This window comes from Aquarana catesbeiana, linkage group LG01, assembly GCF_042186555.1.
Source record: "Aquarana catesbeiana isolate 2022-GZ linkage group LG01, ASM4218655v1, whole genome shotgun sequence".
NCBI lineage: Eukaryota > Metazoa > Chordata > Amphibia > Anura > Ranidae > Aquarana > Aquarana catesbeiana.
Window position 1 is genome coordinate 52,613,704 of NC_133324.1, and position 22,638 is coordinate 52,636,341.

Genomic DNA, 22,638 nt, shown 5'->3' on the forward strand with positions numbered 1-22,638 from the left:
ACCCCCTCCTCTTCTTCTTCCTCCATGGCCTCTTCCTGTGCTTTGTCCTCGGAACCAGCGGTGCTCCGTAGCCATTCAAGGGGCTACGCAAGTACGCAGGCCAAAAGATGCCATGCGGTGCTTGAGCTGGTGTGCTTGGGGGACAGGAGCCACACTGAGGCAGAGGTTCTGTCAGCTCTGCAGGGGCAGGTTCAGAGGTGGTTGACGCCACGCCAACTTAAGGCAGGAATGGTGGTTTGCGACAATGGCACCAACCTCCTCTCCGCCCTCCGACAGGGACAAATGACCCATGTGCCCTGTTTGGCTCATGTCCTTAACTTGGTGGTGCAGCGGTTCTTGGGCAGGTACCCGGCTTACAGGATGTCATGAGGCAGGCCAGGAAAGTCTGTGTGCATTTCCGCCGGTCATATAATGCCAGTGCTCGGCTGACGGACCTCCAAAAGGAGTTTAACCTGCCCAAGAACCGCCTAATCTGTGACATGCCCACCAGGTGGAACTCAACGTTGGCCATGCTGCAGCGGCTGCACACGCAGCAGAGGGCCATCAATGAGTACCTGTGCGACTATGGCACCAGGACAGGGTCAGGGGAGCTTGTTTTTTTTCCCCACGCCAGTGGGCCATGATCAGGGATGCATGCACTGTCCTGTCACCATTTGAGGAGGCCACGAGGATGGTGAGCAGTGACAGTGCATGCATCAGTGACACTGTCCCCCTTGTCCACCTGTTGGAGCACACGCTGCATGGAATAATGGACAGGGCACTTGAGGCAGAACAGAGGCAGGAAGAGGAGGACTTCCTTAGCTCTCAAGGCCCCCTTTATCCAGACAGTGTTCCTGCGTGCCCGCCGATCACACAGAAAGAGGAGGAGGAGGAGGAGGAAGATTGTGTCAGTATGGAGGTGGAGCCTGGCACTCAGCATCAGCAGCAGTCTTTAAGGGATCAGTCCCAAGAAACACATGGACTTGTACGTGGCTGGGAGGAGGTGGCTGCGGACCATGTCGTCCTTAGTGACCCAGAGGACTCCGGACCGAATGCCTCAGCAAACCTACGCTGCATGGCCTCCCTGATCCTGCAAAGCCTGCGTAAGGATCCTCGTATTCGTGGTATCAAGGAGAAGGACCAATACTGGCTGGCAACCCTCCTTGATCCACGTTACAAGGGTAAGGTTGCGGACCTTATCTTGCCATCGCAGAGGGAGCAGAGGATGAAACATCTTCGGGAGGCCTTGCAGAAAGGTCTGTGCAACGCGTTCCCAGAGACTGGGAGGTTACAAACTCCTGTTTCTGGACAATGTGTTGCTGAGGCTTCGGTCAGTCAAAGAAGGAGCGGTGGAGAAGGTGGCCATCTGACGGATGCGTTCAGACAATTTTTTGGTCCGCAGCCCCAAGGTATGATCGGTTCAAGCAACCATCGCCAGCGTCTGTTTTACATGGTGCAGGAATACCTAGGGGCAAGATCAGACTTGGACACCTTTCCCACCGAAAATCCTCTGGGTTACTGGGTCTTGAGGATGGATCACTGGCCAGAGCTTGCACAGTATGCAATTGAGCTACTGGCCTGTCCTGCATCCAGCGTTCTTTCGGAACGCACATTCAGTGCTGCTGGAGGCGTGGTAACCGATCACAGGGTGCGTCTGTCCACCGACTCGGTCGATCGACTGACCTTCATAAAAATGAATCAGTCTTGGATCACCACCAGCTACCAAGCACCTGATGCTGATGTAACCGAATAATTTTTTTTGAAATCTCAGATCCCTTCAAAGACTGCCTATGCTGATGCTGAGTGACTATCCCTGAGTAATTATCCTCTTCCTCTTCAATCATCACGCTGATAGCTTGTAAGAACATTTTTGGTTCTGGGCACCACCACCAGTGCCTAAGGCACAATTTTTCTGCCCCTGTTTAACAGGGGTGTGTAATTACAATTTTTGATGCAATACTTTGCAGCAGGGCTCGTTCCTGCGTTCCAACTAGAGTGTCTGTGAGGGGTTGCAGTGTTGTGGCACCACCACCACCAAAGGCCCAATTTTTCTGCCCCTGTTCAACAGGGGCATGTAATTACAATTCTTGATCTAATATTTCACAGCAGGGCCCATTTCTGCACCCACCAAGAGCGAGTGAAGACTTACAGTGTTGTGGCACCAGCACCACCACCAAAGGCCCAGTTTTTCTGCCCCTGTTCAACAGGGGCATGTAATTACAATTCTTGATCTAATATTTCACAGCAGGGCCCTGTGAAGGCTTACAGTGTTGTGGCCACAACAACACCTAAGGCCCAAATTTCTGCTGAGTATATAGGGCAGGCCCCTACTTTCAAACATCTAACTTACAAACGACTCCTACTGTACTTGCAAACGGAAGGAGACAAAAGGAAGTGAGATGAAATCTACCCCTAGGAAGGGAAATTCTCTCCTGTAAGAGTTAATATGGGAAAAACATTTCTCCTTTCCATTGATGCTTTCCAGTCCTTGTTCCACAAAAAAACCCAAATTCTCAAAAAGCATTTGTCATTGGGACAAAAAGTGAGGTGAAATCTTCTAAAGAGGAGGAAAGACAGCAAAACAAATGTCACAGGGGTGATAACCCTTTCCTATGTTTTCCAAAAAGCTTAAAATAGATTTTTTGGCTGGAGCTAAACACGTTAAAAATGTACCCGTTCAAAATGACAAACAGATTCTACTTAACAACAAACCTACAGTCCCTGTCTTGTTTGCACCGCCTGTATACTGCTGTTCAGAATATATATAGGGCCTGGTGGCCCCACACCTTTCCTCATTTTAATTTGGGTGCTTAATATCCATACAAGACCCAAAGGGCCTGGTAATGGACTGGGGGGTACCCATGGTGTTTGTCTCACTGATTTTCATCCATATTGCCAGGACCGGACATTACATTAAACCCGCAAGCAGTTTTAAATGAGATTTTTTCCTTTAAAAATGACATTTGGTGCAGGGACTGTTCTAAACACGGGAAACACGCGCCACTTTACAGGCATACTATAGACACCCCCCAGGTACGATATTTAAAGGAATATTTCACTTTTTTTTTTTACTTTAAGCATCATTAAAATCACTGCTCCCGAAAAAACGGCCGTTTTTAAAAGTTTTTTTTTCATTGATACATGTCCCCTGGGGCAGGACCCGGGTCCCCAAACCCTTTTTAGGACAATACCATGCAAATTGGCCTTTAAAATGAGCACTTTTGATTTCGAACGTTCGAGTCCCATAGACGTCAATGGGGTTCTAACGTTCGTGCGAACTTTCGGTCCGTTCGCAGGTTCTGGTGCGAACCGAACCGGGGGGTGTTCAGCTCATCCCTAACCCTGACTATAGTTGAGTACCTGGCCTTATGCTTAAAATTGAAAGGACAAGATAACTATAGAATAAATAATTATAGAGCCACACTATTACACTACCTCCTTGGCATCCTTTTATCCATGTATACTGTTGTGATTATGGAACTCCAAGTATAGTCTTCCTTGCATTTTTGCTTCTCTGTACATTCTATATTTATTGAGGGAGACAGTATAGTTACAATACAATTCAATACAAAAGGGATAGGAGGGCTCTGCTTATAAGAGCTTACAATCTAAAAGGGAGAGTCAAGTGATATAAAAAGTAATACCTGTTAGGGATGAGCTGATGGAGAAAACATGAGTACCATTTATCAGGTAGAGGCAGGATTGGTCTCCCTGTAGATATGGATTTTCAATGATCTTCTAAAGGTGAACAGAGTAAAGGACAGTCAGACAGATTGGGGCGAGGAGCTCCAGAGGATAGGAGAGGCTCTGGAGAAGTCCTGGAGGTGAGCATGGGAGGAGGTGACATCAGGGGCTAGAGAGCAGGGGGTCTTAAGAAGAGAGAAGAGGTTGGTTTGGTTGGTATTTCTAAGTGAAGTTGGTGGTGTAGCTGGGGGGCATGTTCTAGATGGCTTTGTATAAAGTTGTTAGCATTTTGAATTTTATTCATTGGGGGGAGCAGGAGCCAGAGGCAGGATTGACAGAGAGGGGTAGTGGACACTGAATAGTTGGTAAGGGTGATGAGTCTAGCATAATACAAGAGCTTGCCCATATTACAGGGCTTCTCAATCCTGTGATGGACCCAGCTGGGTGTGGACCGTCGAAACCGAATCTTTGAATGACTATTGCAGAACTCTAAAGGGATGGCTAAAGATTGGTACTTTAGGATCCAATAGCATTGTAAACCATTGGAAATAAACCAATGCATTTTAGGCTGTGCCAACTTTTTAGGACAGATGAGCAACTACTGTTGCTGCTGCCACCAGTTCTCCCTGTGTCCTAACAGGAATTGATGGAAAATGTTATCACTAAAGACACGGAAATCAGTAAATACCTAGCTGAGGCTCTAACACTCCTGCCTTTCAAGAGGGCATCACCATGGCACCCTGCACATGCATACAATTCTACAATGATATCTGCAAGATGGCTCAGAGATGGAGCAGATCCTATGCATCATATGCCAGTCTGAAGACATGTGGGAAAGGCATGAAGACTTTAAAATTCTGGCTTTAAACCATCATTGTGATCCTTTCTTAAGAAGTCACAGACCTTGAACAAGCATAAACAATGCAAAGGATTAAAAATATGACCTCTGATCTTGAAGGCTCATTCCTGGTCAGCAACCTGCTAGAAAGAGAAATAATGGCCGTTATCACATTAAAACACAAAACAGCCATAGCGCCCCTCTCCCCCACCATAGTTCAACATCACTTTAAAGCAGACTATAAATGCAAATTAACATTCTTCATTATTGATATTATGATGCCGCATACACACGGGTGGACTTTTTGATGGACTAGGTCTGGCGGACTTTTCGACGGACTTTCAGACGGACTTCCCAAATGAACGGACTTGCCTACACACGATCAACCAAAGTCCGACGGATTCGCACGTGATGACGTACGACCGGACTAAGACAAGGAAGTTGATAGCCAGTAGCCAATAGCTGCCCTAGCGCAGTTTTTTGTCTGTCGGACTAGCATACAGACGAGCGGACTTTTCGACCGGACTCGAGTCCGTCGGAAAGATTTGAAACATGTTTAATTTCTAGGTCTGTCGAACTTTTGTGAAAAAAAAGTCGAATTATCCGCCGTTCCACCGGACCAAGTCTGCCGTAAAGTCCGCTCGTGCGTATGCGGCATTATTATTATTATTTTTTTGACTCAACATAGTTTCTGTGCTAAAGCTCAGCACTTCCAACTTTCTTGCCTAGGCAAGAATGACATTTTCCTCTCCCAGATTCACTGGGATTTCGGATCCTGGCAGAGTCCTACAGCACATCGGGTTTCCGTGCATGCATGAAGACAGGGCTGGTATGCAAGTCTCAAAGTTCAGTGTGTCTGCCCACATGTGGACAATCCCCTGTGCATGCGCAGGTGTGCTGTAGGGCTCTGCCGCCACACGAAGGCCAGGGCGGGGAACCTCAGCATACCTGCACAAATTCCAGAATAACAAGTAAAGTGGCGTGGGAAGCGGGTGGGACAAAAACAAAGGAGGATTGGTTGAGGATGGATGTGCACTCTCCGGGCATATTTTTGCTCTTTGCTTGTTTAATTACCTACTAATTGCCCTGGTCTCCTCCCTGCCCTTCTAACTCATATATTACATTATATGGACTCATTTGGCAGAGAGTTTTTTGTTGTTATTTTTTGGCGCTAGGTTTGCTATTATTCAAATGTTTTTACTTATAGTTGGTGGGGAACCCTAAGTGCTCAATTGTGCCCTCAGTTATTCAACCCCCCCCCCCCCGGATACGAGATGTTTACCCCTGCCCTGATCTGTCTCCCCCTTAGCTGGTCTACTCATTGTTGTGGGATATTGCATTGTTCCCCCTTTTTTTCCTTGGTTTATGTTGTTTGTATATTAGTTTTTTCCTCCCCCAATAGGTGCATTTGAGGGTGTACCCTTAACCAATGATGGGTCTCTTTATGGGACTCAAATTTCCAACCTTGTGAGTAGTGTGGTATTTGGCCTATTCTGCTATATGTTTGGCCTAGATTTATGCAATGGTTGATACCTTGAAAATTGTGTCTTATAATGTGAGAGGTCTTTGCTCACCTGGCCGCAGATATTGTTTTTTTGCAGGAGACGCACTTCATGACAAAGTCTACCCCCGTATTTCCCTTCTGCCTTTTAACCAGTGGTTTCATGCACCATCTCCTATCCCTAGGGCTGGGGGGGGGTAAAGATAGCTGTTCGGAAATTGTGCCCTTTCTCCCTCATGTCTCTGTTAGTCGATCCTGAGGGTCACTTTCTCTTAATTAAGGGCATGATGAACGGCCATCGCTATACTTTTGCCTCTATTTATGCCCCTAATGCGAGAATTATTAATTTTCTCTCTCAGATCCTGAGGACACAGGAGAACTTTAGGTTTTGGGAGGGCATTTCAACCTTACCCTAGACCCGTGTCTGGACACCTCATCGGAGAAAACTCCCTTGTCCTTTAGAGCCCTCAAACACATTAAACAACTTTTGCCCTCCCTCTATCTGGTAGGTAGCTGGAGTGTGCTAAATTCCAGGGACAAAGATTATAGCTACTATTACAAAACTTATCATACTTAATTTGTTGATTTGTTGTTGGTGGATCAATTTTATTTCAAACTTGTTTGTTCCTCTACTATTGAATCCATCACTATTTCCGATCATTCCCCTATAACTTTGACTCTTCGCCCCGCTTCAGCTTACCTTCTTAAACGGACGTGGTGACTGAATGAGTATCTTTTAGATGATAGGTCCATTTATGAAGCCCTGTTGGCATCATAGGTTGAAACTAATTCCTCGGGGAGGTGTTCGTCCGGGTAGTTTGGGAAGCTCACAAGGCAGTTATTAGAGGAGAATTGATCGCCCATGGCTCCCGTATTAAAAGGGAAAAACAGAAGGAAATTGCTGACCTCTTATAAAATCCATTCCCTTGAGACCAACATAGGTCTGACCAAACTCTGCGAGTGGTTCTATTGATGGCGAAAAGGCATTTGATCGGGTGAACTGGGTCTTTATGACCGAGGTATTAAGGGCCCCAGGTCTAGGTGACCATATGATGGGCTGGATGTTGCCACTATATGTGGGCCCCGGAGTCAAGGTTAAGGTAGTCGGCACGCTCTCAGACTACTTTAGAATACATAATGGGACTAGGCAGGGGTGTCCCCTTTCCCCATTGCTATCTGCCCTAGTTTTGGAGCCCTTCCTTTGCACAGTTAGGGGTAACGCAGATGTCACAGGGATTCACATTGGTTGCACTGAGCATAAGCTATCTGCTTATGTAGATGATCTTTTATTTTACTTATATATCCCGCTGTCTTATCCGAAGTTCATAAATTTGGTCTCTTATCTCATTTTAAAATACATTTTGGGGATTCATATCACCCCAGACCCCAAACTTTTATACAATCTCAATTATGGTGTTCTGCTAATGGGCATATTAACCACTTCAGCCCCGGAAGGATTTACCCACTTCCTGACCAGGCCATTTTTAGTGATACGGCACTGTGTCACTTTAACTGACAATTGCGCAGTCGTGTGACGCTGTACCCAAACAGAATTGACGTCGCTTTTTTCCCACAAATAGAGCTTTCTTTTGATGGTATTTTATTACCTCTGTGGTTTTTATTTTTTGTTCTATAAACAAAATAATAAATAATAATAAATATACCCAAAAAATATATAAAAAAACGAATTTCTTCCTCAGTTTAGGTTGATATGTATTCTTCAACATACTTTTGGTAAAAAAATCGCAATAAGCTTATATTGATTGGCTTTCGCAAACGTTATAGCGTCTACAAAATAGGGAATAAATTTATGGCATTTTTATTACTATTTTTTTTTTTTACTAGTATTGGCTGCGATCTGCAGTTTTTATTGGTACTGCAACATTGCGGCAGACAGATCGGACACTTTTGACACTATTTTAGGACCATTGACAGTTATACAGCGATCAGAGCTAAAAATAGCCACTGGTTACTGTATAAATGTCACTGGCAGGGAAGGGGTTAACACTAGGGGGCGATCAAGTGATTAAGTGTGTTCCCTCAGTGTGTTTCTAACTGTGGGGTGTTGGGACTGACTGGGGGTGGAGACCGATCGCTGCTCCTGAGTACTAGGAGCAGACGATCTGTCTCTGCTTCCCTGACAAAACAGAGATCTGTCTGTTTACATTGATCTCCGTTCTGTCCTTCTCAGGAGCAATCACAGGTAGCCGGCGGCCATCGCGGCTGCCAGCCACGCGCATTGGCTCCTACGTTACGCGGAGGGTGCGCGCCCCCTATACTTCTTAAAGCGCCCGCCGTACAGCTACAGCGATTCGCGCAGGAGTGCCATACTGCCACCGTCAAACAACGGAGGGCGGTCGGCAAGTGATTAAGGGACTTTCAGGGTTGGAAGGGTTTTCCCCTGACATGGTTTGGGAGGGTGAATGTCCTCAAAATGACTATACTTCCTAGGATAATTTATACTCTGTATGCTGTACTCATCGCTCTTCCCCAGATTTTCTTTAGATGCATACATAGGGCATTCATTACCTTTGTTTGGAAAGACAAATGCCCCAGGCTGCTGGCTTATGACATTCTCAGTAGACACAAACTGGATGGGGAAGTCGGGCTTCCTGATATAGCTTTATATTATAAAGCTACAGTGTGTTCTTAATGCATATTTTAAACTGGTGTCATGACTCCTTGAAAAAACTATGGGTCCCCTTAGAAAAAACAATGGCAGGCAGGAACCTGACTGGTGGATCCCAGACACTTATGGGGGTCTTTCGGACTGGACATCTCCGTTAACCCAGGCTTTCCTGTCTGCGTGGGATAGATTGAATATATCGGGCCAATATGCTCCACCAACTTCCCCCCTATCCCCATTAGGAGGATTCCTGTTGTTTTTCCCTGGGGAAGCATCTGGCTTCTTTAGCATTTGGGGTTCGGAAAGGAATACAACATGCACCACGCTTACCCCTCAAGGCACTCTATCCCCCCTTTTGGAGTTAGTGCTATCCTTTGGGAGTATACCCTTAGTGACCTGGAAATATCGCCAACTGACAAACGTATTTAATAAATTGCAACCTCGAGTGAGACCCCTTAATATGCTTACCATCTCCCAGAATCTAAACACCTGTTATCACAGATGCATAGACTTGTCCGTGGCACCCAGTCTACCTTAGTTCCCTACTTTATTAGAGAATGGGAGAGGGAAATAGGTCAAGATTTTACCCCTCCACAGGTTCAAAGACTGATTAGATTGGCTCACTCCACCTCCATAAGCTCCCGTATACAAGAAATGTCATACAAATTCCTCACCCCCGTCCAACTAGCACAGATGTACCTGACGGTAGACACCTGCAGTTGGTGGGGCTTTGATCAACCAGGCCCATTCCTCCATTTGTGGTGGTCCTGTCCCAAGATTAAACCATTTTGGGACGCCATTGCTCCGTGGATTAAACAGATGACTCTCCGGCCTATAGAGTTTTCCCCTATGCATTTTCTTTTTCATGGGGTTCCCTCCTCCTTCAAACGTTAAAAAAAAAGTGTTATGCCCTGTACACACGGTCGGATTTTCCGACAGAAAATGTGTGATAGGACCTTGTTGTTGGAAATTCCGACCGTGTGTAGGCTCCATCACACATTTTCCATCGGAATTTCCGACACACAAAGTTTGAGAGCTTGCTATAAAATTTTCCGACAACAAAATCCGTTGTCGGAAATTCCGATCGTGTGTACACAAATCTGACGCACAAAGTGCCATGAATGCTCAGGATAAATTAAGAGACGAAAGCTATTGGCTACTGCCCCGTTTATAGTCCCGGCGTACGTGTTTTACGTCACCGTGTTCAGAATGATCGGATTTTCCTACAACTTTGTGTGACCGTGTGTATGCAAGACAGGTTTGAGCCAAAATCAGTCGGAAAAAATCCATGGATTTTGTTGTCGGAATGTCCGATCAATGTCCAACCGTGTGTACGGGGCAATACTCCTCATCTATTGAATGCAGCTAAATCATTTATACCCAGGTTTTGGAAACAATCCACATGTCCTACATGTCCATGCAATCATGGAGGCTGAACGATGGGTCCATACAGTCAAAGACCAGCAAGACAAGTTTAACCTCTTCAGCTCCAGAAGGTTTACACTCCTTCAGCTTTCTTTTGGTGGTATATGATCACGTCTGTGGCTTTTATTTTTGGGCTATAAATAAAAAAAGACAGACAATTTTGAAAAAAAAAAAATATTTATTACTTTTCGTTATAAAACACATCCAATTAAAAAAAATTTAAAAAATCTAATTTCTTCATCAATTTAGGTCAATATGTATTCTGCTACATATTTTTGATAAAAAATCCCAATAAGCGTATATTGATTGGTTTGCGCAAAACTTACCGACTTATAGTGGGACTGCAGCATTGCAACAAATCGGACACTGAGTGACACTTTTGACACTTTTTTGGGGACCAGTGACACTAATACAGTGATCAGTGCTAAATAATATGCACTGTAACTGTACTAATGGCACTGGCAGAGAAGAGGTTAACATCAGGGGCAATCAAAGGGTTAAATGTGTTCCCTGGGAGTGCTTTCTATAGCCCCATACACACTATTAGATTTTCTGCAGATTTTTGTCTTCACATTCACCAAAACCATGTAATATGAGGTCAAACCTTAGGAGATTCAATTTGTATGCAATCAGGCAGGCCATTGTACTACATGGTTTTGGTAACCCTGAAGACAAAAGTCTGCAGAAAATCTAATAGCATACCTCCCAACTTATTGAGATGGGAATGAGGGACACCTATCTGCAAAAGTATGCAGGCATAGGACACACCCCTTACCACGCCCCCTTAAAGGATAGCTGTTCAAAAAAACAAGATTGGTTGAAGCCACAAGTGCTTTTTTTTACCACTACTATTCCTTTATATTGACTTTTGGAATTTACAAATGCAGCAATTTAGAAATCAGATGAAAGGTTTAGCACTGGAAAACACTTTTTGATAGATAAAAAGTGCATTTTATATACAACTATATAGATCAGACCAAAATGAGGGACAGATGAGGAGGAATGAGTGACAGAGGGACATTGCTCCAAATCAGGGCCAGTCCCTCGAAATCAGGGACAGATGGAAGCTATGTGTATATAAGGATATAAAAATATAGGTATATAGAGCACAATGGTAAAACTGACACCCTCAAGTTGAGCAATGCAGAGGGATATGGATGTGTAAACATATACAAAGGTCAATGCTCGGCTGCATTCCTGCAAGAAATTTGTATACTGTAGGTCCTGAACTAATGAGCGCACAATCAGCACTAATCCTTGGTGTTGTCCAATGGAATATTGAGAGGTAGCTGCAGAAGCACAAAATGAAAAACAGTGGTCCAGAGGAGGTATACTGATCAGGGTAACATTCACAATGTGTATAACATAGATCGCCAAAAACGTAAAGGCTGTAGTAGAACCATGTCCTGAAATAACCTCCCTCACACTGTGCTGGAAATCACAATGAAATAACCAAGACTTGTGTGCAAGCTGCCAATCCCGGTCCCTCAAGGACCATTTGTAATTGTACAAAAAAACAAGATTGGTTAAACCCACAAGTGCTTTTTTTTACCACTACTTTTACCACTGGCTTTTGGAATTTACAAATGCAGCAATTTAGAAATCAGATGAAAGGTTTAGTGCTGAAAAATACTTTTTGATAGATAAAAAGTGCATTTTATATACATCTATATAGATCAGACCAAAATGAGGGACAAATGAGGAGCAATGAGGGATAGAGGGATATTGTTCCAAATCAGGGACAAACCTTCGAAATCAGGGACAGTTGGGAGCTATGTAATAGTGTTTATGGGGTCTAACTGTGGGGGATGCTTGTACTGTAATGCCGCGTACACACGATCGCACATTCCGACAACAAAATCCATGTTTTTTTTTCCGACGGATGTTGGCTCAAACTTGTCTTGCATACACACGGTCACACAAATGTTGTCGGAAATTCCGAACGTCAAGAACGCGGTGACTTACAACATATACGATGAGCTGAGAAAAATGAAGTTCAATAACCAGTGGGGCTCTTCTGCTTGATTCTGAGCATGCGTGGAATTTTGTGCGTCGGAATTGTGTACACACGATCAGAATTTCCGACAACGGATTTTGTTGTCGGAAAATTTGAGATCCAGATCTCAAATTTTATTTGCCGGAAATTCTGACATTTGTTGTCGGAAATTCCGTCCGTGTGTACGTGGCATAAGCGCAATAGGCTTACATTGTAACAAATGGCTTTTACACATCAATACAGTTGAAATGAGCAAACTCCAACCATATACCCAGATAGGAAAAGTTGAGATCCAGATCTCAAATTTTGTTTGCCGGAAATTCCGACGGAAAATGTCCGATGGAGCCTACACACGGTCGGAATGTCCGACAACAAGCTCCCATCGAACATTTGTTGTCGGACATTCCGACCGTGTGTACACGGCATAAGAAGACAGAGATCCATGTTCCTGCTTAGCAGAAACACACGATCTCTGTCTTCTCCTGTCACAGAACGGCTATCTGCCTTGTATACATGCTGCTACAGTACATGTCCCCCCCCCCCCACAGATGCACCTATTACTTGTTAATTGGCTCCGAATGATGAATGATTCACTCTATTTCTCATATTTCCGCTAATTAGGGTTGTTTTCCCTCCTCCCCTTTTTTTCTGTTTCTTGTTCTCCTCTCCTTATCACCCATGGTGTGTGGGTTAATTTGAAAAAGTTTGTGCTGTGTTTACGTTCCATGTGCCCCAGACGGGTGCAGGTACACTTATAGGCTCACTTCCTGAGAGATGCCTTGGTGGGCTGTTGTGGAAATGTTATTATGTGTGTTTTATGGATTGTTGTCATCTGTCTCCCTGTGTCTGATTTAACCAAGGAGCACTCTAGCAGAGCGCACTTGGGTTGAATCGGGACCAGCGGTAAAACCGTCAGTATGAAAACCTTCTCATGGGCTTGGAGACGTGTTCTCTGTGTGTGTGGGCATGTGCCAGTTTGTAAGTATCATGCGCTGGGCTTCTTACCTTCAAATGTCTATGCACATTAGAGAAGCGGAGTCCACATAACGAGAGAAACATATTATTATATTTCGGTTGTGGCTATGCTATCCCTTTTGGATATATATCTGCTTAAATAAGAGGGCATTGATATCGGCCTTGTTAATATACTCGTATCGTATATTGACAACACCAGTAGTAATGTCCCTGCAGATCTTCTCAAGTCTGTAAGAAAAAGTAGAATGATCTTACTAGATACTGGTTACTCTGAACAGTATTGAGTGGGCTCCATCCTGACTAAGATTTTGGATGTGGCTGGGGGGAGAGCAGTATACATGCCTCAAGTGGATGAGAGATGTGCACTTCTCCGTCCCACTCCTGTGGATGCCCTCCCCTTTAGTGTCATTTCCTGTGTAGTGTCATTTCCTGTGTTATCATTTTGTATGGTATTAGCGATTGGCTGTTGACTTTAAATGACTTCCTGTTTGTCATTTCCTTTTGTTGTCCATGAATAAAAGCCAAGAGCCTCTGCCCAGGAGAGGCAGATGAAGGAGCGATGGAGATGGTGACTATGTCTGTTTATTGGGGAAATGCGGGAGACACGGGTTGTTTAAAGATGCATTATACTGAAAAGCTGGAAGGGCGCTTAATAGCGCAAAAGAGTATGGTGGTTTATCCACGACAGGGCCCACCACTGTACTGGCACACCCATGTTGACAATGGTGTGGGGTCAAGTGGGACATCGTGACTTTCCTCTATTGAGTGCTCCATGTCTATCCCACCTGCTTGGGGCTTTCATTTTTCTTTGCACCGAATTTGACGTACCTGTTACCAGCATGCTACTTCAATGTTGAATGTATTTCCTTTTTTTTACACATTTGTGGCTGAATATGATTATTGTTCTCTACTTTACTATTTGTATCTTCGTGTACTTGTTGTAGATATCTTGTAAATTCCAATAAAAACTTTATTATTAAAAAACAAAGACAAAGGGGGACTGAAGTTCCTCTTTAACCTTGGACACGCTGAAGCTGGGAGACTGCAATTTTTAGGCCTGAAAATAGGAAATCAACTTGGTGGTTCTAGAGCGTAAGCATTTCCTCCTGATAGGCGTCCAATCGCAGCGCCTGTCGTTTTAGCCAATCAGGTGACGGGTAACGCACCCGTGCTTCCTGATTAGTGGAGAGGTGGTATAGTGTTAGAACAGCGAATATTTATTCGCTGTTCTAACACACCTGGGTGAACTGCGAGCGCAATGCTCTGCGCTCGCTGTTCACCTTTTTTGAAGCCTATTAGAGCCTCCGGCTCTAATCAGGTGCTTCAAAAATACACCCCTGCCTCTGTAATTCAGGCGGCCCGGCATCCGAAAAGGGGCCCGACGCCTGAATAGGGGGTGCCTACAGCGGCCATGAATAGACTCATGCAATGCAAACGCATGAATCTATCCATGATACATAGAGGTCAGTGGCTGGAGAGTGGGCGCACCACCACTGCCTGTATATATGCCAGCCTAGCCCCCCACACACACCTGTGTATATATATATATATATATATATATATATATATATATATATATATATATATATATATATATATATATATATATATAAATATATATATATATATATATATATATATATATATATATGTCAGCCTCACACACACACACAAATCTGTAAACACACAAGGCTCTGGCCCCTCCCTTTCCTTTACAGCCCCTACTTGTAAAGAATTTCTTCCTACCTGGTCCCGGATCGTTTTCCCAAAGCGGGCATAGAAAAGCCCAGTACACGAGGGGTGCACATGAGGTGGCAGTAAAGAGCTCAATGTCTGAGCTCAATGCCACAGAGAGCACATGCAGTGAGATCGTTTCTGCTCCCCTTCACCCGTCCTGCCTTCTTCTGGCCCGGGCCCCTCGGGCCCCGGGGCCCCTTACCGTTGTAACGGCTGTACCCTTCCCCAATGGCGGCCCTGGTGGCATGCATTCCAACACAGGAACACAACCCCCATAGAAACAAGCCCATAACAGAAGAAAATACACCGTAGTAATTACATCTGAGAAATGTTTACTTTATCAGTAAGGTCGCCTTCTTTCATGGCCTAACGTTCTTGACAATAGATTCGATATCAAGCTGCGGCATTAAAACTTGTAAATCTTTTAATGCATCGCAGATTGTCACTCGACGGCTTAAAGTGTTTTCAAAGTGCGTGCCAACCTCCATCCACGGCGAAATTATTCCTGTTGTATAAGCCTTTATGTTTATGAGATCTTGATTCGGTCCCAGAGGTGCTTTTAAAGGAGGAAGCTGTTGTATTAATTTCTTCATTTTCTTTTACCATATGATTTTGTCATTCATAATAACAGTTAATTGAGCAATGAGGCACAACAGGATCCTGATTTGTTGTGCCCTAAATGTATCCCTCAGGTGTATTGTGGAAGTACAGGATGCTGCTTTTGCATCTTAAATCACTGGAGAGACGCAATTATTGCAAAAACACCGACGGCCCTGGAGTGTCTTATTATGATTAGAAAATGTGTCAAGTAACAATTTGTTGCTGAAAGTAAGTTCTCAATTTCCATATTGTTTATCGCATTTATGGAAGACATTAAAGTAAACAGCTTTTAATGTCCTATTCACACAAGTCCTGTTTCTCATAAAGGTACTTAAGTTCCCGTTCCAAACTTTTTTCCTTTTTTTTTTTTTTCCTTTTTTTTTTTTTATCTTTCCCTTTTTAATTGCTAAACAGACGTCAGCAATTTAAAACCCTCCGAACATAAGTTTTTTTTTATATTGGGTTTATCATTTTATTTACAATGCCCAGGAGAGCCTCTTGAGAATTATAGCATTAAAAGTTGAATTTTGCCAAGGTATGTTAAATTTCCAAGAAACTCGTTTGAAACGTCTTAATCTCATGGGGGTTTCTCTATAAAATTCGCTTTGCATATCATTAATTACAAGGCATCTTTTTCGTGTGGAATAAATTTTATTAGCGCGGTAGGGATCATTAACGAATGTAAAGAGGGCCTGCGCTGTACCCATCCTTCTGAAAAATGCTTGTCGCCTTGATTGCGTGCTGACCCAGGACGAATGTACGGCTCAGGAATTCTGATTGTGCTTTGTTACTTGCTGCATACCATGAATGATTGAATCTACTCAATTGATGATTGGATTCGTCATATCCAAAGTGCACTTTTCTAATTGTCCCTATTAGAATTTTATCATTATGTGTTAATGCACTTTAATAGCAAACACCTAGGTAACTTCTGATAAAGGCAAACAAATCTGGCCAATACCATGCAGGAAAAAGTCACTTTTTGCCTTTATCACCTATAGGCAAAATGATATGCCTAATATTAAATCTTGCCCTGGCAGTGAGGTTTCTGTCAGAAACCATGAAATCAGACCGAGACAGAAGTACAGTTAAATCACACTTGTTTAATAATAAAAGTAAAAAGAACAAACGTAGTCAAAACATAGCCAAATTCAGTAACCGGAATGGATAGTCAGCCAAGCCAGAAGTCAGGGATCAATGTAGTGGAACAGCAAGCAGGATCTGGAGCCAGAAGGGATGTAACCAAAGCAAGTCTTTAAACAGGAACGCAGGAGATCGGCTCGGTGATGTTGACCAAGGCAAAGGGAGAGATCCACTGGGCTGAAGGGCTTAAGTAGGCAGGACTGACGAGCAGGATATCATCAACAGCTGAGTAACTGTGGAGAGATAGGAGCTGGCAATTAGCCAAAAGCTGAGAGGCCAGCTCTGACAGTTTCTCTGTTCATTTTCAACATTTGTTCATGCGATCTGTGATTCCTGTGTTTTGCACCTACTCTCAATATTTTTTTTGCATAGCTCTTAAGGTGACACTATCGTCTGCCCATTCAGGACAAAATTACAGTATCCTTGATAGCTGTTCCACCCCATCCCTGACCATGGTAAGCGTTGACAGATCTGTACAGTACAGTAGATCAAAGGGAAACAGCAGGATGCTGTATGCAAGCAAGGTAAGCCTACAATCACATAGTCAGCCTGTGACACCATATGACGGTACACCCATAGTACAACCCTCTATGGTAGCCATTCTCAACCACAGTTCTGTGGAAGCCTAGGGTTCCTCCATAGGTTTGCTACAGGTTCTATGAGCTGTTGCTAATTGACTTCCAATTGTATGGTGCTTGGGGTCAACGCCACTGGGCAGAATCAGCTGCAGAACACCAATGGTCTTTTTAACTGTCTGTAAGGGTGGCATTCTGGCCATCACTCTAAGGTTGGGATTCTTTACACAGGCCACCAGTGTAAGGCTGGCATTCTTTACACAGGCCACCAATGTAAGGGGATTTTTTTTCCACTGACCCCAATGAATGGGTTCCCTGAGATGTAAAAATTTGTACAAGGGATCTTCCAGTGTAAAAAGGTTCAGAAAGGTGGCTCTAGGGAGTGATTGGCAGCCACTATCTTTAGGAGACATGCTGTCTGATGCTAGACTAAAGCCTTGTACACACGATCAGATTTTCGGCAGGGAATTGTGTGATGACAGACTGTTTTGCCTAAAATCCGACCGTTAGTATGCTCCATCAGACAATTGTTGTCCAACTTTACGCCAACAAATGTTGGATGGCAGGCTAGTAAATTTTCGGCAGACAACGGTCTGTTGTCAAATTTTCGTATCGTGTGTACACAAGTCCGTCACACAAAAGTCCAAAGTAAAAAAACACACATGCTCAGAATCAATGCTCACCAAACACGACATTAGCAGAAGGTGCCCAAAGGGTGGCGCTCAAGAGCTGAAATTCCACGTAGTACATTTGTTGGCCGACAATTGTGTGCCGTTAGTATGCAAGACAAGTTCCTGGCACACGCCCTTCGGACAAAAGTCTGACGCTCTGTTGGCCAACAATCCGATCGTGTATACGAGGCCTAAGCATTCTACTTATGCAGATAAGGAAGCAGACCATGCCTCCCCATTTGTCCCAATTTACATACTGCAGGTCACTTGATCACTCTTAAAAAGTCTGCAAAAGGTATTTGCATACTTCAAATAAAAAAAAAGGCAATATTGTCCCATTGCAAAGACTATAAAGTGAATAGCTTATTTTAATAATCCAGACTTTACATACAGTTTAAAGAATAACTGAACCTTTGGTATAAACTGTATTTTTAATCGAGTTAGCCACCCCTCTGGTCTTATAATCACCTTCTTTCTTAGTGCAACATCCTTCATCTTGTGGCTCCATCAGGGCCCACAGAGGCTTGCTTCATAAAATATCCTCCCTGGGACCTCTACAAGCTGCATGCGCACATTATGTGTTCCTATGGGGAAAGCCGCACGGTTCCAGACCACGGGGGGCCTCCATGAGTTCGGTGCTCCACAGGAATTATCGCATACTTGTCAACACCACAGTCCAAGATAACATCAGCATTTCATCAGTCCACTTTTTGGGTTAGTCCTGCCCAGACCTTGCCTCTAAATATGTGGGGACTGCCTATCACCCAAAGTCCTATCCAGACCCTGCCTCTAAATATGCAAGAACTGCCCATTCATGACCCCGATCCCCCAAATAATGCCAAATAATGCCTTTTCTGAGTCACTGTATGTGCTGTAACTCAAATAAGGTTGATGATGTACACTAAGTCCCCTACATATGAACCTTCAGGTTGCAAACTTTCAAAGATCCGAACACATGTTTGCAATTTTTTTTTTTTTGTCCAACCCAGCGGGTTGAATGAAAAAAACCTGACAGGTCGCCGTACCAACATTAGCAATGTTGGTGCAGCAATCTCCCCAGCAGTGTCATTGTGTTCTGAAGGGGACTAACCCCCTCCAGAACACACTGCTCAATGCTCGCAGCCTTTGTCTGTAAGCACTGATCTTTGTTGGACTTGAACAAGTTGGACTTACGAACGAGCTTTCGTTCAAAAGTAGGGGACTTACTATAATCCCCGAACATAGCCAAGGACTCAGCATCAATATGACAGAGGACCAAGATATTGGCCTGTCTTGCCAAACCCAAGATGTAAATGGGTTGCCTTGCTGCCTTCATTAATTAATTGAATATAATTAGTTCAATTAGCCCTCAATTAAAAATCTTTTTGGACCCTTGGGAATATAAATACATTGTATATCCTTTTTCAGATAGTACAGCCTCTATAGTTATTTTTCTATAGTGCCTCTGCAATTGTGGAAATCTGGGTGTAGTATAGAATGTGAATATGGCTTTACTGATCACCATAATTGTCGCAAATATTAAGCAATGTGCAGGCCAGAGTAGTCAATCATACATATTTTATTATCATTTTAGTGACCAGATGTACCCCCATATATCAACCTACATCCTGGATGGCAGTTCTGTTCTGCTTGGGGTTGAGTTCTGTGGTATTCCTCTCTCTCCCCCTTCCATCTAAAGGAGATCTCTTGGTCAGTAGCAGTGTTCCATCAGTGGGAGTGAGCACCAAGACTTTCCTTAACACCAAGTTTGGTGAGTTCATTTAACATACATATATGGTTATGCATAAATATACACTATGCATCAAAATGCTTATATCATATTCTAATTATAATCTAGCTCTCCAATCAGAGACACAGAAGCTCCCGAAGAAGCGACAAACTAGGTCGCGAAACATTTCAAGCAATTTTTAACTCTTCTAGGACCGTTGAACACCCCAATAGTGTAATGCCGCGTACACACGAGCGGACAATCCGACCATGTGTGGGCTCCATCGGACCTGCAGCGGACTTTTTTGGTCCGAAAACGGACTTTAGATTTGGAACATGTTTCAAATCTTTCCGACGGACTCGTGTCCGGTCGAAAAATCCGCTCGTCTGTATGCTAGTCCGATGGACGAGAACCCACGCTAGGGCAGCTATTGGCTACTGGATATCAACTTCCTTATTTTAGTCCAGTCATACATCATCACGTACGAATCCGTCGGACTTTGGTGTGATCGTGTGTAGGCAAGTCCGTTCGTTCAAAAGTCCATCAGAAGTCCATCAAAAGTCCATCGAAAGTACGTCGGAAAGACCGTCCGTCGGACCAGTCCAGTCAAAAAGTCTGCCTGCGTGTACGCGGCATAAGTCGTACCTGAACGTGGGCTTTTCTGACATATGTCAAGTACAGTACCACAGGAAGTATACTAGCGGCTTTTCAAATTCTTGGGTTGATCAATATGTTCCATTTCAATGTGTTTTATCGAATGTGTACACTATATGTAGTCTATGTATGTGAACTATTAAAAACTGTTATAATTTTCTATACGTGCCGTTAAAGTCCATTTTTCCTTATCCTCCAAGCCTTCATTAAAGGAACAACTTGTAACGAAGGTACAGTCGTCCTTTAAATAGTTCAAAATATGCTGTCCCAGAAAATACTTCATAGTACCACTTTATGATTTACAGTTGTCACCAGATGAAACGCTTCCAAGGTCAAGCTATAAATTATGACTTAACCTACCTGACAGTGAATTTAGTTAGGTCAAAGGAGGTGCAGTATGGTGTCACTGACAACACGACACTCTCTGCAGCCGCAGCTTACAGGTTAAAACAATATCTAAAGAAAAAATAAAGTTATAAGATTAGAGTGGAAGAGACTCTTCCTCAGTTGGGATTTCATCTAATTAAGGTGAGCAAGTGGCCGTGCCTGCTTGGAATAGCAATCGAGCTTGCAAGTCTTCTTTTTCTCTGCCTAGGTGAAATTTATATAGTTTGGAAACATTGGTAGTAAGAAAATTAGAGCTCATTTGGAATCTGTTGAAAGGACATAGCTTGTTCATTATTAGTTTTGCATCTGAATTTTCCTGGGGCGCTCTCCTCACACTCATTGGTAATGGGTTTTTCTGGAGATGTAATTGGATGAATTTAATTTTTTTTTCCCTTCCCTTTCATTACCTGTCCACAAGCTCTCCATCCTCTTCTTTCTTTGTGCTCTATCAGGACTGTAACCCCTATTTAAATGCACTTACACGTTGGCTGTTTCATCAGCTTCTACTAATTCAATAGATCTGACCATGTAAGATAGCCCGTTTTTCTAATTATACCTGTGTAATTGGGCAGCTTTATGCTTCTACATGTTCGGCATATATTAGACTATTTGGTTTTTTTCTCTCGCTGATAAATTTTGATCAATTCAATACACAGTTTACCTGAATGTTAATTGGAACATTATAAAAAGGAAAAAAAAAAGTTTTGCGTGTGCCTAAAGTTATAAAAAAATTGAAATCGAATTATTATACTTGTCTTGAAGAGAACACTTCTAAGGAACATGCAGAATCTATGGATTTAAAACTCTAATGCCGCGTACAGACGATCGGACATTCCGACAACAAAAGCCTGGATTTATATTTCCGACGGATGTTGGCTCAAACTTGTCTTGCATACACACACACACAATATACAATATATATATATCTATATATAACTTGATATTTAGGGCCCTCTATTTGTTCATTCGTTCATTTGTTTATTTGTTTATTTATTCATCTATTCATTTATTTACTTACTCGTTGGTGGTGATGAGCTTTAGCGCACGTCTGTGTTTACAACAATGTTCGTTATATATACAGAACTTCTTTACCTTATATAATATTTTACAAAGCTCTCTCTAACACGATTCGGGGGGAGGGTTAACTCTCTCCTCCTTTTTGTATTTAGTAATGTTTCAAATAGTTGGTTATATTTTTGTTTTTTTGCTTTATTTTATTCTATTCTATATACTCTCTACACACTATATAATATGCTATGTATTCTTCTTTATGAGTGTATTGCTTTGTTTACAGCTTTTTTGATATTACTATATATATATATATATATATATATATATATATATATATATATATATATATATATATATGTACCTTAAGAGATTTTATTGCTTTGTTATACATACATTTACAAAGTAATGTATATCTATCTTTGAACAATTGTTATTTCCCGATTTTTCGGTGTATACTATAATAGATTTTATCATCACTATCATTATTTTTATTATTTTCATGATTCTTTTATGTGCCAACATGTGTATATGTATAGTTATGGATACTTCTTTTGGTAACTTATTCTTAATCTCGAGAGTTAACTATGCAAAAAGGTGTGTTTTTTTTTCAATTTCAATTTCACACTGTGATTGGAACATTCCATATCAATCCCCCCCCCTTTATATGCATTCAGTTGACATTCGATAATTCAGTTATGAGTAAGCATCAGTTGATGTGAAACGCGTTAGCGATTTCCTCTGTGTTATCTACCCCTGATGTGACCGTATTTTGGATTTTACTTATTTTCGTCAATAAAGATGCCTTTTTTCATTGAGTGCGGCTGTCCAGGATCCTTTTCCTCTTCTACACACAAATATTGTCAGAAATTCCGAACGTCAAGAACGCGGTGACGAACAACACGTATGATGGGTCGAGAAAAAAGAAGTTCAATAGACAGTGCGGATCTTTTGCTTGATTCCGAGCATGCGTGGAATTTTGTGCGTCGGAATTGTGTACACACGATCGGGATTTCCGACAACGGATTTTGTTGTCGGAAAATTTGAGGACCAGCTCTCAAATTTTTGTTGTCGGAAATTCCGACTTGACCTTGGCTCGGATCCCGGACTAAGGCTTGCACCCTTGGCACC